General features: G+C 40.6%; 1 long non-coding RNA gene across 1 annotated transcript; it reads right to left on the reverse strand.

Annotated features, from left to right (window-relative positions):
- Positions 1-366: 366 nt before the first annotated feature.
- Positions 367-3,596, reverse strand: LOC142064995 (uncharacterized). Its single transcript, XR_012663257.1, has 3 exons — positions 3,513-3,596; positions 2,869-2,961; positions 367-681 (listed from the first exon to the last, which is right to left on the reverse strand). It is a non-coding gene; the product is annotated as an uncharacterized LOC142064995 (long non-coding RNA).
- Between the last annotated feature and the right edge of the window lie 8,804 nt (positions 3,597-12,400).

Genomic DNA, 12,400 nt, shown 5'->3' on the forward strand with positions numbered 1-12,400 from the left:
GCTGTGCATGCCTGCTACATATACATACCAGTATATAAACCAACTTCAAAATATCTATAAGTAACCCCCAAGCCTAGATGCACAGACACCTTTACATCCATTAAACAATAACTGTACCCTGACTGAAAGTAGCTATCAGATCCTCTCCCTCAGTATGGCTCTGCCCATTGCATAATGTTACAACCCGCATCAGGATGATTAAGCTCTGGGACAGGAGGGTTCTGAGATTTCAGTTATCAGAGATATTTAAGAACTGTCAGGAATAGTTTGAGCAGAGCTGATCCTTCATTCCTCAAGGTGGGATATAGGCCTAGATGATGTCTTGAGCTCCTTTTTAGAGGTATTTTCTATGATTGTCTACAATTCCATGAGACATTGTCCCTGAGGACAAGCCCTTAGATTGACATGCTCTACCTTTACCAGATGAAGTACAGAATAAAAATCTCTTAACTGAGAACACCTACCTCGGTATTGCTACACCAGTGACACTCCACATCAGCATGTGCAGAGGCTCCAGCTGCTCTCATCAGAGCTCAGACAAGAGCCATTTCAAAGCTGCTCCATGGCTGCCCAGTAGCGTGGGTTGGTAGAGGTCACCCCAGCACTCCTTTCCAATTTCACATAGAGAGCTTGTTTACATTCCTCCTTTGCAGAGGAAGAGAAAGATACATGTTCTAGAAGCTATGAACAAAGAGAAAAACAATGGTGTATAATCAGTACTGCTGCTGTCCTCCTCATTCAGAACTATCACATAACTCATTTCTGCCCAGATCATGGCTCGAGTTGGTTTTCCACCTTTAGTTTACCTCATGGTTTCTAAACTTTCACCTTCATAGTTTTCTCCATTTGGACAAAAACAAACACAAAAAAAAAAAAACCCTGCAAAGAACATTTCTGTGCAGGAAGCAAACTACCGTTAAACATCTGTGACTGAGGTCTCTACTATCTTCTTGTCTAACTTCTCCCTTACTTTGCAAACTTGTTTCTTGCAGCTCAGCTAGAACTTTTCTTCTGAATTAAAACCCAAAAAAGTCTTCTGTTACACTTTCTGGAAATTATTTTTCCCGTAAATGGCAAAAATGCATCAATGCCATCTAATTCACACCTGGAAGCCTCTGCAAAGCAGCAGCTGGATTTAATCAGGTATCTAGCAGACATGCACTTGACCACAAAAAATCAGGTCCAGAGAGTACTCAGCAAAGGAGCCAAGGACTCAGCAAGCACAAAAGCTGAGCTCACTTTTGTGACTGCAGGGATGCTAATGCCTAAAGACCAACTACTGGAATGTGACAGCACAGAGGTGTTTACCCTTTGCCCACCTGGGGAGCTCAGCTTCAGCTTTTCAACCAAAAGGGCTGAAACTGGGGCTTTGCACAAGTTTTAGTACCTTACTAGAGAAACTTTACACCCAGCATATTTCATCCCTGGAGGGACAGCACATTTCTATCTATATCAGTGGTTAAACTGAGTGAGGAGCAACTGTTGCTGTCCCATGTGATGTTACATGTTGCCAGACCTTGTCACTGAAGTATATGTGAAGGATCTGTTGCTCTTTATTAATAGATACGATGTGGAGCTAATTCAGGCAAAGCTGGGACTTATTTGGGAGTTAAAATAAGGAGACAACTGTGTAACTGCAAGCCTAGTAGGAAACTCAGAATCAGAAACTTCATACTAGTGATTAATCCCTGGAATCATATTGAAATGCAGGTGATCTAAGAAAACAGTGCTGTGAGCTTTTGGCAAGAATCAGAACTATGGATTTTGCTGGTGTGCGGAAAATATAAAAATAACAGTGGCTTAACTCAAGGTATTTCCCCTCTTTGTTGCAGAAAACTTTTGCAGGTGGGGGAATGTGTGGGAGATGAGAGTTGCTACCTGCTATTAAGTCAGCCCATTTCACACTGACTTGAAATTCTGCTATTTGGTCAATGAAAAGTGATCAATTCCACTTTTAAGTGTTTTTTTTTTTTAACAAAATCCCTCTTGAAGGTAATGCCTCTAAACTTTAATTTGCATTTTAATTAAACCTGATTACAAAAAATTAAAAAGCTATTTGCTAAGTTGGGGGATGAAGGGATTGATAGCAGCCCTGTGGAGAACACTTGGGGTTACTGGTAGATGAAAAGCTGGACATGAGCCAGCAACGTGCGCTCGCAGCCCAGGAGGCCAACCATCCCTGGGCTGCATCCCCAGCAGTGTGGGCAGCCGGGCGAGGGAGGGGGTGCTGCCCCTCTGCCCCGCTCTGGGGAGACCCTCCTGCAGCGCCGCCTCCAGCTCGGGGCTCCTCAGCACAGGAGGGACATGGAGCTGTTGGAGCGGGGCCAGAGGGGGCCACAAAAATGATCTGAGGGCTGGAGCACCTCTCCTGCAAGGACAGGCTGAGAAAGTTGGGGTTGTTCAGGCTGGAGAAGAGAAGGCTGCGGGGAGACCTTATTGTGGCCTTCCAGTACTTAAGGGGGGACTGTAGGAAGGATGGGGGCAATCTTTTTAGCAAGGCCTGTTGTGACAGGACAAGGGGTGATGGTTCAAACTAAAGGAAGGTAGATTTAGACTGGATATAAGGAAAAAATTTTTGCAATGATGGTCATGAAGCCCTGGCCCAGGTTGCTCAGAGAGGCTGTGGAGGCCCCATCCCTGGAAACACTCAAGGTCAGGCTGGATGGGGCTCTAAGCAACCTGATTGAGTTGAAGATGTCCCTGCTTGCTGCAGGGCGGTTGGACTAGATGGCCTCTAAAGGTCCCTTCCAACCCAAAGCATTCTATGATTCTAAGTTTATAATAATTTAAAAAAGCAAAGAAAAAAAGATGGATCAAAGAAATGTCAAATTAAATACTTTTTGTAATGGTTTACCCATGAATGAGTACCTGAGGTCATGTTCCTCCCTGCTGCAGATGGGGTTCGCTCCTTCAGTCCTGTGGAGTTCAGTGTGATTCTGCTCACGTATCGTCCTAGGTGGTCTCATGAAAACATTGTAAAATGTATTTTAGTATCTGATAAGCAGCATTTCACATTCTGACTTTATATACATCAATATTCTCATTTATATTGTGTTTGTTGTTTGTGGATAATTAATCTGATTTATGAACTGATGTAAATGTACATTATTTGCTCGTATAAATTCAGATTTTGCACTCCACTGTCTAACAGTAATTAGGTATGGGAACCCTCCTGGTTCTGCCTAAGAAACAACTAAGGAGTCTAAGTCAAGAACTTGGAGGAGAGGGCTTTTATACTGTAATTAATGCCGCATACACTGAAATTAGCAGTGGCCTTACTAATGGCTTGTTCGGCAGTAGGATTTGTGATGATGCTGGATGTACCTTTGAATCAAAATAAGGCTGTTAGCTTAAAGCTAAAAACATTTATTTTTGGAAAAAAATGATCACCATATGGGATTACGAGCTGACACGTCCCATTTATTACTCTTCCTCCAAACTTTTGTACAAACACTTTTGTGATAATTTCTCCCTTTTTTTCAATTTTTCACATTGTTGGGATTAAATCTTACCAAGAATTTTACTGAGGTGTTTTTGATTTCTCAACCAGTCCTTTATGGTGTAATTCCCCCTTTAGATAAAATCTTCAGTGTTTCCAGCTCCTACAAAAATAGACAGAAATTTTGAGGGCTGTACTGTAAATATGCAAGTCAAATTCTCTTCAGCACAAGCCTGTGCAACTTGGATACTGCAGTTCCACCCCAGTGAACAGCTCATTTGCAGCCCATGCCATGACTTTAGATGATTTTTTAAGAGCAAAATGACAAATAATTGCAGGTAATGCTATGCAACTTACCATCAAATCAATACAGCAGAATGAAGAAGGAATGTTAAAAGCAAGAGCGTTTCCCTGTTCATGCTGCGATCTAGCACACATCGGATATGTGTATTTGTTTAAAAAATGAAAAACGTTTGACTGGATTATAAGATATTTGCCTTCTGTCTTAAAGATGTTATGCAGAAAGACTGAAAAAACAGCTATAGCTCCATCAGGAGGCATTATATTCTCATGTTCCAATCCTATTCTCTCAGGGTTTTCATATTTGGCTGTTGAATTGGGAAAGACTTGACCATAATCTCATGTAACTATAAATACCAGTACAATGCAGATTATATTAAGAAAAAGGGCAGATAGTAAAATATAGAAAATTATGAGAATCATACAGCTGTTAGAAAGGAAAAAGCAAAACCCAGCTAGTGTAGAAATGAATGTGTTCAATTTCTCTCAGGATTTACTTTAATTATCTTCATAGTGGCTAAGCCTCCATCTGGTTTTCAGTGACTTTTGAACCTAGAGCACCCAAATATTATAGTCAAAATATTTATTACTGAAAAGACTAATTCCACTGCCAACTAGAGGAGAACGTAATCTTTTTGTCAGCCAAGGAATAATGTTCTACATCCAAAAAACCTGTTCCACTGGAAAGGTCAGGACTGGTTGTTAATATGTCCTGACAGAGGACTGATAAAGCATGCTAGAAGTACCATGTTAATGCAGGAAAACCACTTTTATGGGGTTAGCACCGATACTGGAGCTCTGCTCCATTACTGTGGTAAGCAGAGCTACAATACTTTTACATCCATACATATAATCTGTTGAACTCAGTGATTAGACTGTATTTGGAAATCTCAGTTTTGGTGGATGAAAGGTGTTGGAGAAAAACAAATGTCTAATTTTTAATTCACACTATTATGCCTTTCAGTTATAGCACATATGCTACATAAGAACGGAGTGCAGAGGGATTTCAGCAACACTCAGCTGCAATAGCATATGCTAGTGAATATCTGCTTTATTCTATTTCTTTTTTCAAATTTGTCTTGCAGCTTTGAGTCAACTTCACGAGTATGAGTCTGATCTCACTGGCAGTTTTACACTAAGGAATAGCACCATAGAAGCCAGCAAATGTATGTCAGCGTAAAATTAGGATTTCTTAGATCCAGATCTGCTATTTGTTGCATTCAAGTATGAACATTCAGAAGGGAAAAATGCATACTGACCAGTCACAAACTTCTTACTTGAAGGTAAAGGTTTCTTTAAAAAAAATCCAATTATAAAAATATTATAAAAAACCCACTTTCAACTTTTGTTCCACTTTGCACAGTGGGTCAAAGGGCAGAGCGGGAAAATATTCCGATCATCTAGTCCAAGCTCAAGTGTTTCTTACCTAAGGATTTTAAGACCAAAGAAAAGAACCCTCTGTCCTTCAGCACTTCATGAGATTGTACTGGAGGCAGAGGACAGGTCTCTAAGGAGAACCTTACATTGAGAGACTGAGGTTTGTGTGTCACCATCTATAGGAGATGCAGTGCTGTCATGCTGACATATGCCATTAAGAAAGCAGTGGTCCTCCTGTTCATTTTTATGAGAAGGAAGGCTGAGGCAGATTGCCTTGAAAGAGATACAACCGTGAGATGAAATGGACATGATCTTAATGCAGATTGGGGATACAAGTTTACCCTTGTTTCAGAAGCAAGAATGATTAATGGAGTACAAGTGTAGAAGACATGAGTGAACTTTAACAAACTCTGTAGCATGCTGAAAGATATGATTTGTGAGCCGTATTTTCTCTGTGGGCCTTTCCCATCTATGCATCATAAATACGCACACTGGCTACAAAATGAGACAGAGAATTCTGTCCTGGCCTTAAAGTCTCTGCTCCTCCTCCTTCTTTGTCTTGCCTGTCTGTGCATGTCTCACCCTCTGCTTTGGATAATTTATAGGTATGTCCTCTTTATAAGCTAAGCTTGAGGATGGAACATAAGAACTAATAGTGGGACACTATGAATGCCAATGAACTGCAGAACCCAGCTGCTGTTCAAATGTTTCTCATTCTCTCCAGGTGTAATCTAGGTAGGCAGATAGCAATTTTACCATGTATGCTGAGAAAGAAACAGTTCATAGCTGCCCTGAGGGGCAGGTCATAGATTAAATGACACCTCAACCTCTTGTTCCTCTGATTTGGTATCTCTTTTTCTGTAGAGAAGCTGACCTCCTCTTCTGCTTGCAGCTACTTGATCAGACTGCAGCTAGGACTGGGAAGCAAGGCTCTGAACCCATCCATCTTGCCTTCTTGCCTATCTGCAGCAGTTTAGCAGTCTCTGTTCTCTACTCAGGAGCTCTAACCACTGAACAGGGCACGACAGAGGCATGGAGTGTGCTTGTAGTCTCCCCAGGGTCCCTAAAAAAGCCGGGAACAATAATGTTTACAACAGTATTTCCTGCATACAGGTTTGTAAATCTAGTTGCCCCCCTTTTTAACCCTTTGGTTTTTGGCTGTAGGCAGTGTTTATTGTGAAGATCATCCCCCAGGCCCCTATGGACATTTTTTCATCCAGAGACCAGTTTTGCAGAACAGCAGCTGGAGCGTTAAAAAATAGTCTTAACCCCAAAGAGGTGCTGAGATCCAGGCTCCTGGTAAATGTTCATCTCAAGAGAAAGCTAATTGTGCTACCAGCAATGTAGAAACAATTCTGGCGCCTGTCTTTTCTTTCCTGGGTGAAGTGAAATCCAGGGAAGAGCGGATAAGAGTGGAAATGTTTGCAGTGCAGGTTAACAAGAGCTGCGACAGTCACACTGTAGAGCCTGGAACCAAGGTCCCTCAGCATCTCTCACATCCTAATTAAGATCAGGGAATACTGCTTTTCAAATAAGGGGATTGATGTGGTTTTGTTACAAGAAATGGCCCTTCACTGACTTAATTGCATTCTTGAAAATATGCTTAAATATATCCAAGAGGAGCCTATCCCTGTTTGTTCATTCTATCCTAAGTCAGCACACAGCCTCACTGACCTCCAGTTGCAAATTTAGAACCTAGAGCGACTTAAAAAACAAATCAAACAAATACTGATCTATTACTGTTTATCAGAGCTGAAGAGAAGAAATTTCTAAATGAAAAGTGTCTCTTAAGTCATAAAGTGAAAACAGAAACTACAACATGAAGCCTTTTTTTCCAGGAAGAAATAATCAAGAAAATAATATCTTCCTTCAAATACAATTGTCATTTTAAATCCTGCTAAGCAAGAGCATACGATCTATTCAGATGGAAAGCCTTTTTGTCAACAGATTGTAAACTAGTTTAAAAAAAAGAAAAGAACCCTTTGATACTAAACTGTAGATAAAAGTTAAACCCACAAAGCAGTTGAGAGGAAGCAGAACAATCAATCATTCCCCTAATTCCAAATGCAGCTAACTGCCTTCAGCACCATCTTAGCACTATGGAACAAATCAGAAATCAAAAGCTATTTAATGTCAACACATCTCAACTATAGCAGCAGTTTTCACCAAATTATTAGAAAGCCATTTTCTTTAAATCAGCAACATAACTTGCATCAAATTTCAGCCTCACCTAAGCTTTGGCAATGCACCAAAAGAGTAAATAATAGAATCACAGAATCATAGAATCATTAAGGTTGGAAAAGACCCCTAAGATCATCAAGCCCAACTATCAATCCAACACCATGTGCCAATTTTGGTTCTACTGAGAATATTTTTCTTCTTGGATTTCAGAGATAGCTCTGTTTCCTGCATCCAGAGAGACCTGGTTTACCCTCAAGGGCACTTGGCACCTAAATAAAGAAATTCTATTACAATTGCATTTTCTTTCCCTTCACATTATCTAAGTATTCCAGTAACAATGGACGGTCAGGCCAAATGTTTTGAGTTACAGCACAATGAAGTTTTAAATCATGTGTCTGCTGTTTTCCTCCCTTCCATTCAAGCTATTTCTACAACTAGCACTAATGATATGGTCAGGGAGTAGAAACCCGAAAGTTAGCGTATCTTATGTTACCTCCCTCAGATCAGATGTAGTAGGTAGCATCGTATGCCCTTGGTGCAGTGCAGTGGTAAGAATAAAATACGCTTACATGCACTTCCAAAGTCACAGAATATTTTGGTCACTGGAAAAATCCCTACCCATTACTCGCATACAGTATGCTATATATTGTAGCTTAGCTGAGATTTTTCTCGTGAAATTTTTTTCCACGGGGAAACATTTATTAGCCTGACCAACTTTTGCCAAGTGATAGGCAAGGGGAAAAGTTGGGGAAAGGGAGCCAAAAAAAAAAAGGAACTATCGTGCGTAAGGATTCATGTCTTCTTTTCCATCAGGCTGGAAATTTCTGTTTCTATTTGGTCTTGAAGCACATGAAGAAGCTCTGAACTCTAAGGAAATGTAAAGATCTTCAGCTCTTCCTTATGAAAAGGATATACCTTTTTTCTAAAAGTGCAAATGTTTTTGAATCATAGAAAAATCAGTTTCTGCCCATTTCTATCAGATGCACACTTAAGAGCTCCAAATTTCTTCCAGTAGAGGCCTGTGAGATGCAGAGAGCACTTCTTAGGCAGTTCATTACAATGTTTTCGTAACCAGCTGTGACATTCACCCCAGGGACATACATGCTGTACTATGAAATGGAATGAGAATATATGTTTAGCCAGGAATTTTTATGGTACATAATAGTTCAATGGCCATTTTATATCTCCAACTTTAGTGCTTTCCTTTCAGATGTGTACACTGTGCAGGCACCTGCAGCTATGTTTAAAGTGGTTAAGTTTCACACAGGCAGTCTTTGTTCTCAGTTTTGTTTTAAGTATAAAAGTAGGTTCTGGGTTGGTAAAATATATCCAATATATCAAAAGATGTCAATTATTTAAAAGCAGCAGTTTCCAAATAACATTTTTACAGCACAGAATTAACTCCCTAGCTATTTCTGACATTAGATCATTTTTGGAGACATTGCAGTGATTGCCTTTTGAACCAAGAATGATTCTACCTCACTGAGTCCAAAGCCTAGCGTAGGACAGCCTATCCATGAGGCAGAGGGCAGGACTTACAATATGCTCTCCTGTGGTCCCAGTACACTGCATTCTGCTACCAGCATGAAGGTCTTCATACCTGCGGTGTACCAGAGTACACCATTTCAGTAAGGGGATAATAAAGGTAATCTTGTGCCTTCCTCCTTTTCAAAACATATCAAAATTACAGCAAAACCCAGGCAACAAGCAAAATCTCTTCCAATACCAGTGAAATATGTGCCAGAAAAGAAAACAGATATTACTTTCAAGTTTTGGAGAAGTTATTAAACAACAGAGAAAAACAGGGTCATGCCCAACAAAGTCTTAAAAATTCAACTGTAAGTCCTCACTACCTTAAACAATTCAGTTGATGGAGTATGCCTCCTAATCCTTCTCTCCTGGAGTACCTTAAATATCATCCTCTCTCCCCTCACTTTTCCTCCATTCCCATGCTCACACCCTCTCTTTGTCTCTTGCATTTGTCTGTGTTCATTAGCACTGCACTGTGATCCCCAACTGGGGAGCTAATGCTGCTTCCCTCTGTGCCAAGGGAAGTGCAGGTGAAGAGGGTAATGATTGCCATGGCCTGCATTGGTCATGGTCTGGGCCTTGGTTTAGAGAGCATTTTTGAGATGTATGACACTCTGTGCACGTGAACACACTATAGGACAACAGTAAGCCTCTGAGGGTAAAATAAGGATACAGCTGTGAAAAGGATAGGTGCATCCACACTTTACAAGAAATTGCAAAACTCTTATTGCAGAGTTTTGCACTGCAGAGTGATAGGCCTTAGGGCAGCTCAGCTATTCCTGGTGACAGCAGGGAGCTGCTGGAGCCCTGTCAGCGTAGTGTGGTTGAGAACTGCCCGGTCAGTGCCCCAGGCAGGCTGTGAACCTGCATGCTTAGAGATTGCCTTCCAGGGTACACAGAAGCCCAGGTTTGAGAGGACATCCAGGGACACAGGAGAGCAACTGCAACTACTCCAGAGAAGCCAGTCTCACAGCACAGTCTGAGACGGGCAGCATGAACACCTCTCTGAAAGTGGACCTTTTTCCCTTTGGGCTTTATTTGAAGCCCCCGTGAAATGGTTAGAATAGGGTCTAATGCCTGGAAGGTCAAAATGGGTAAAATATATGTCACAGGCTTCCTTCAGCAATTTTAGCCACGTGGGTGCTCTGGGCAATATTCCTTAAGATAATTAATTAATTAAGATGAATAATTATTTATTATCTTTTCAGGATAGAGATCTTCCACAGAGTTTTCTAGGGGACAAAAAAGCTGATTTTTTTTTTTTTGGTCTTTTTTTTGGGGGGGGTGTATCACACTAGATTTTGCAGAATTTGTCAGCTTGAGAAAGTTGATATAATTGCAGTGATTTCTTCCAGTTTTGCACTTCAAATTCCATCCTCTTTGCTAAAAAAGGAAGTCTCCTCTGTCATTAATTTTTGCACATTTTTCAAAAAATGTGATGTCTCTTTAGCATTCCTCTTTTGTTGTCATATTACAAGTCTAATTGACATTTCTGTCAGGCCTGGGGGGCATGGCCAGCATACAATGTTCTCAGTCTCAGATCATACTTTCCAACAGCATCAGCAAGTGCTGTTCACATAGATTGAAAATAAGACATTAAAAATGTAAGTTAGCAGAAGAAAACCACTTAAAACTTGCTTCAGCATCCTCTGACATCAGTAAGCATCTTCTGGTTGGATTCATCAAACTTCAGGTCAAGCCCATGGAGCATCCTCCGCAGGATGCTTAGTGTCTCTAGCCTTTAACCAATGTGAGAGGAAACTTCATTCTTTTTGTACAGGTTAGTCGGTGACTGCCATATCCTTTCACTTTACCAAGTATCAGGTACACCAGTGCGTGGAAACTGCCACACCATTGCCCTTCCCTGAGTAACTCAGTCATTCAATGGGAGAGTCAAACTAGTATCCCTGCCTCTATTTCAGCTCCCTCCTTGCCCTCACACTGATTTTGTACTTTATCCCATAGCATTAAAAGAAGAGCTATCACTCATGTGTCCTACTAATGCAACACATGAAAAGTGCATCTCAGAGGAAACAGCAGTTTAAAATACCATTCATGTTTACGTTGCAAGAAAAGATGAACTACATTAATTTGAGATGAGGAGCTGATGTAAGGTAGGTCAAATATCTTGGGCTCAGAGGAAGTGTTGTTTTCACACTACATTATACTATGTGTTACTGGTGAGCTCTGTGAATCCATGACATATGAATGCATTTGCCTTGCAGAGGATAATCAAGTATCTGAATTAGGGTTCACTTCACCTCCAGCACCTTCATTTGTTTGTCAGAATTCCCTTGACACACATCCCAGTGCGCTGAGTTAAATATATTCGTAAACATATGGTTACTTACAGAATGAAGGTAAGCTCCTATTCTGGGCAGGATGTTTTTCAACACAGGGAGTGCCCTCTGTTTGGTGTTTGCATATCATTTACTTTAGTTGGATCATGAATGTAACGTTGATAGCAGACACTGGTGCTACAACAATAAGTCCTGTTATCATGGTGATAACCTCAACACATAAAAAGCTTCAATCATGGTGATAACCTCAACACGAACAAAGCTCCAGCTGCATTTTAGCGTTTTACTTGAACACTATTTGAGTCAGTGGGAAAAATGCCATTGACTTCAGTGGGCTTCTGGATCAGGGCCCTCCAGAGACACCATTTCCTGAAAGAAAACCTAGCAGACTTAAGCACCAACATCCCACTGGAAATGCTGAACTTAATAACTACTTTGAAAGGCACATAGTTCTTCCATTTCGTCATGGATTTAGTGAGGGATTCTATGTTACTTCCTTTCTACTGCAAATATTTAAACACATGCGCTATTTTATTATTACTTTTCTCTCTCTTTTTTTTTTTTAAACTTCCCTACTCAGCCTATATGCCCCAAAGGGATCAAAATAGAACAGGGATAAATAATAGCTTATTAAAAGAGGAAAGGGAACTGTTATTCTGATTACTTCTTTACTTCTCTGTCCACTGCTATACCTTGCTTTCACAGCTCTTAATGATCAATTTTATCATGAACAGTAAGGTACTCGTATGACATTGTTGACCTAATTTTTAGTCAACAATACTTTGCTGTACAGGCTCCTGGTCTCATAAGATAACAACCCCGTTCAGTTCAATATGAGCTGGAAGTATAATAGGTTGAACATCAGCCAGCCTAAATGGAAAGTCTGTCAGCAGACAAAGCACTGTACTGGAGACTGAATGGACTAGAAGGAACAGAGTGAAGTGAAGCGTAATTAAATATGCAGGAGCTATTTTTGAATCTATTGAAACAGAAGACAACTGAATGGAAAAGAGCCAGGAGAGATTCAGTTATGTTAGAGATGGACAAGAGAAGCTGCATATTAAGCGTTTGGACCCAGTCATCATATGTTTGAATTTTGAAAAAGGTCAAGACCTTGTGAAGAAATGGGGCTAGCAAAGATGATGGCATCTGCAAATGGACCATAGAGCCATGAGACCTTCAGAAAGGAGGAGAGTGGATAGAGAAAGAAGTATGAATTCCTAGGGGGGGAAAAAAATTGCAACATGGAGAAATCACAATATGGACCTACTTT

This window comes from Phalacrocorax aristotelis, chromosome 15, assembly GCF_949628215.1.
Source record: "Phalacrocorax aristotelis chromosome 15, bGulAri2.1, whole genome shotgun sequence".
In the NCBI taxonomy this organism is placed as follows: Eukaryota; Metazoa; Chordata; class Aves; order Suliformes; family Phalacrocoracidae; genus Phalacrocorax; species Phalacrocorax aristotelis.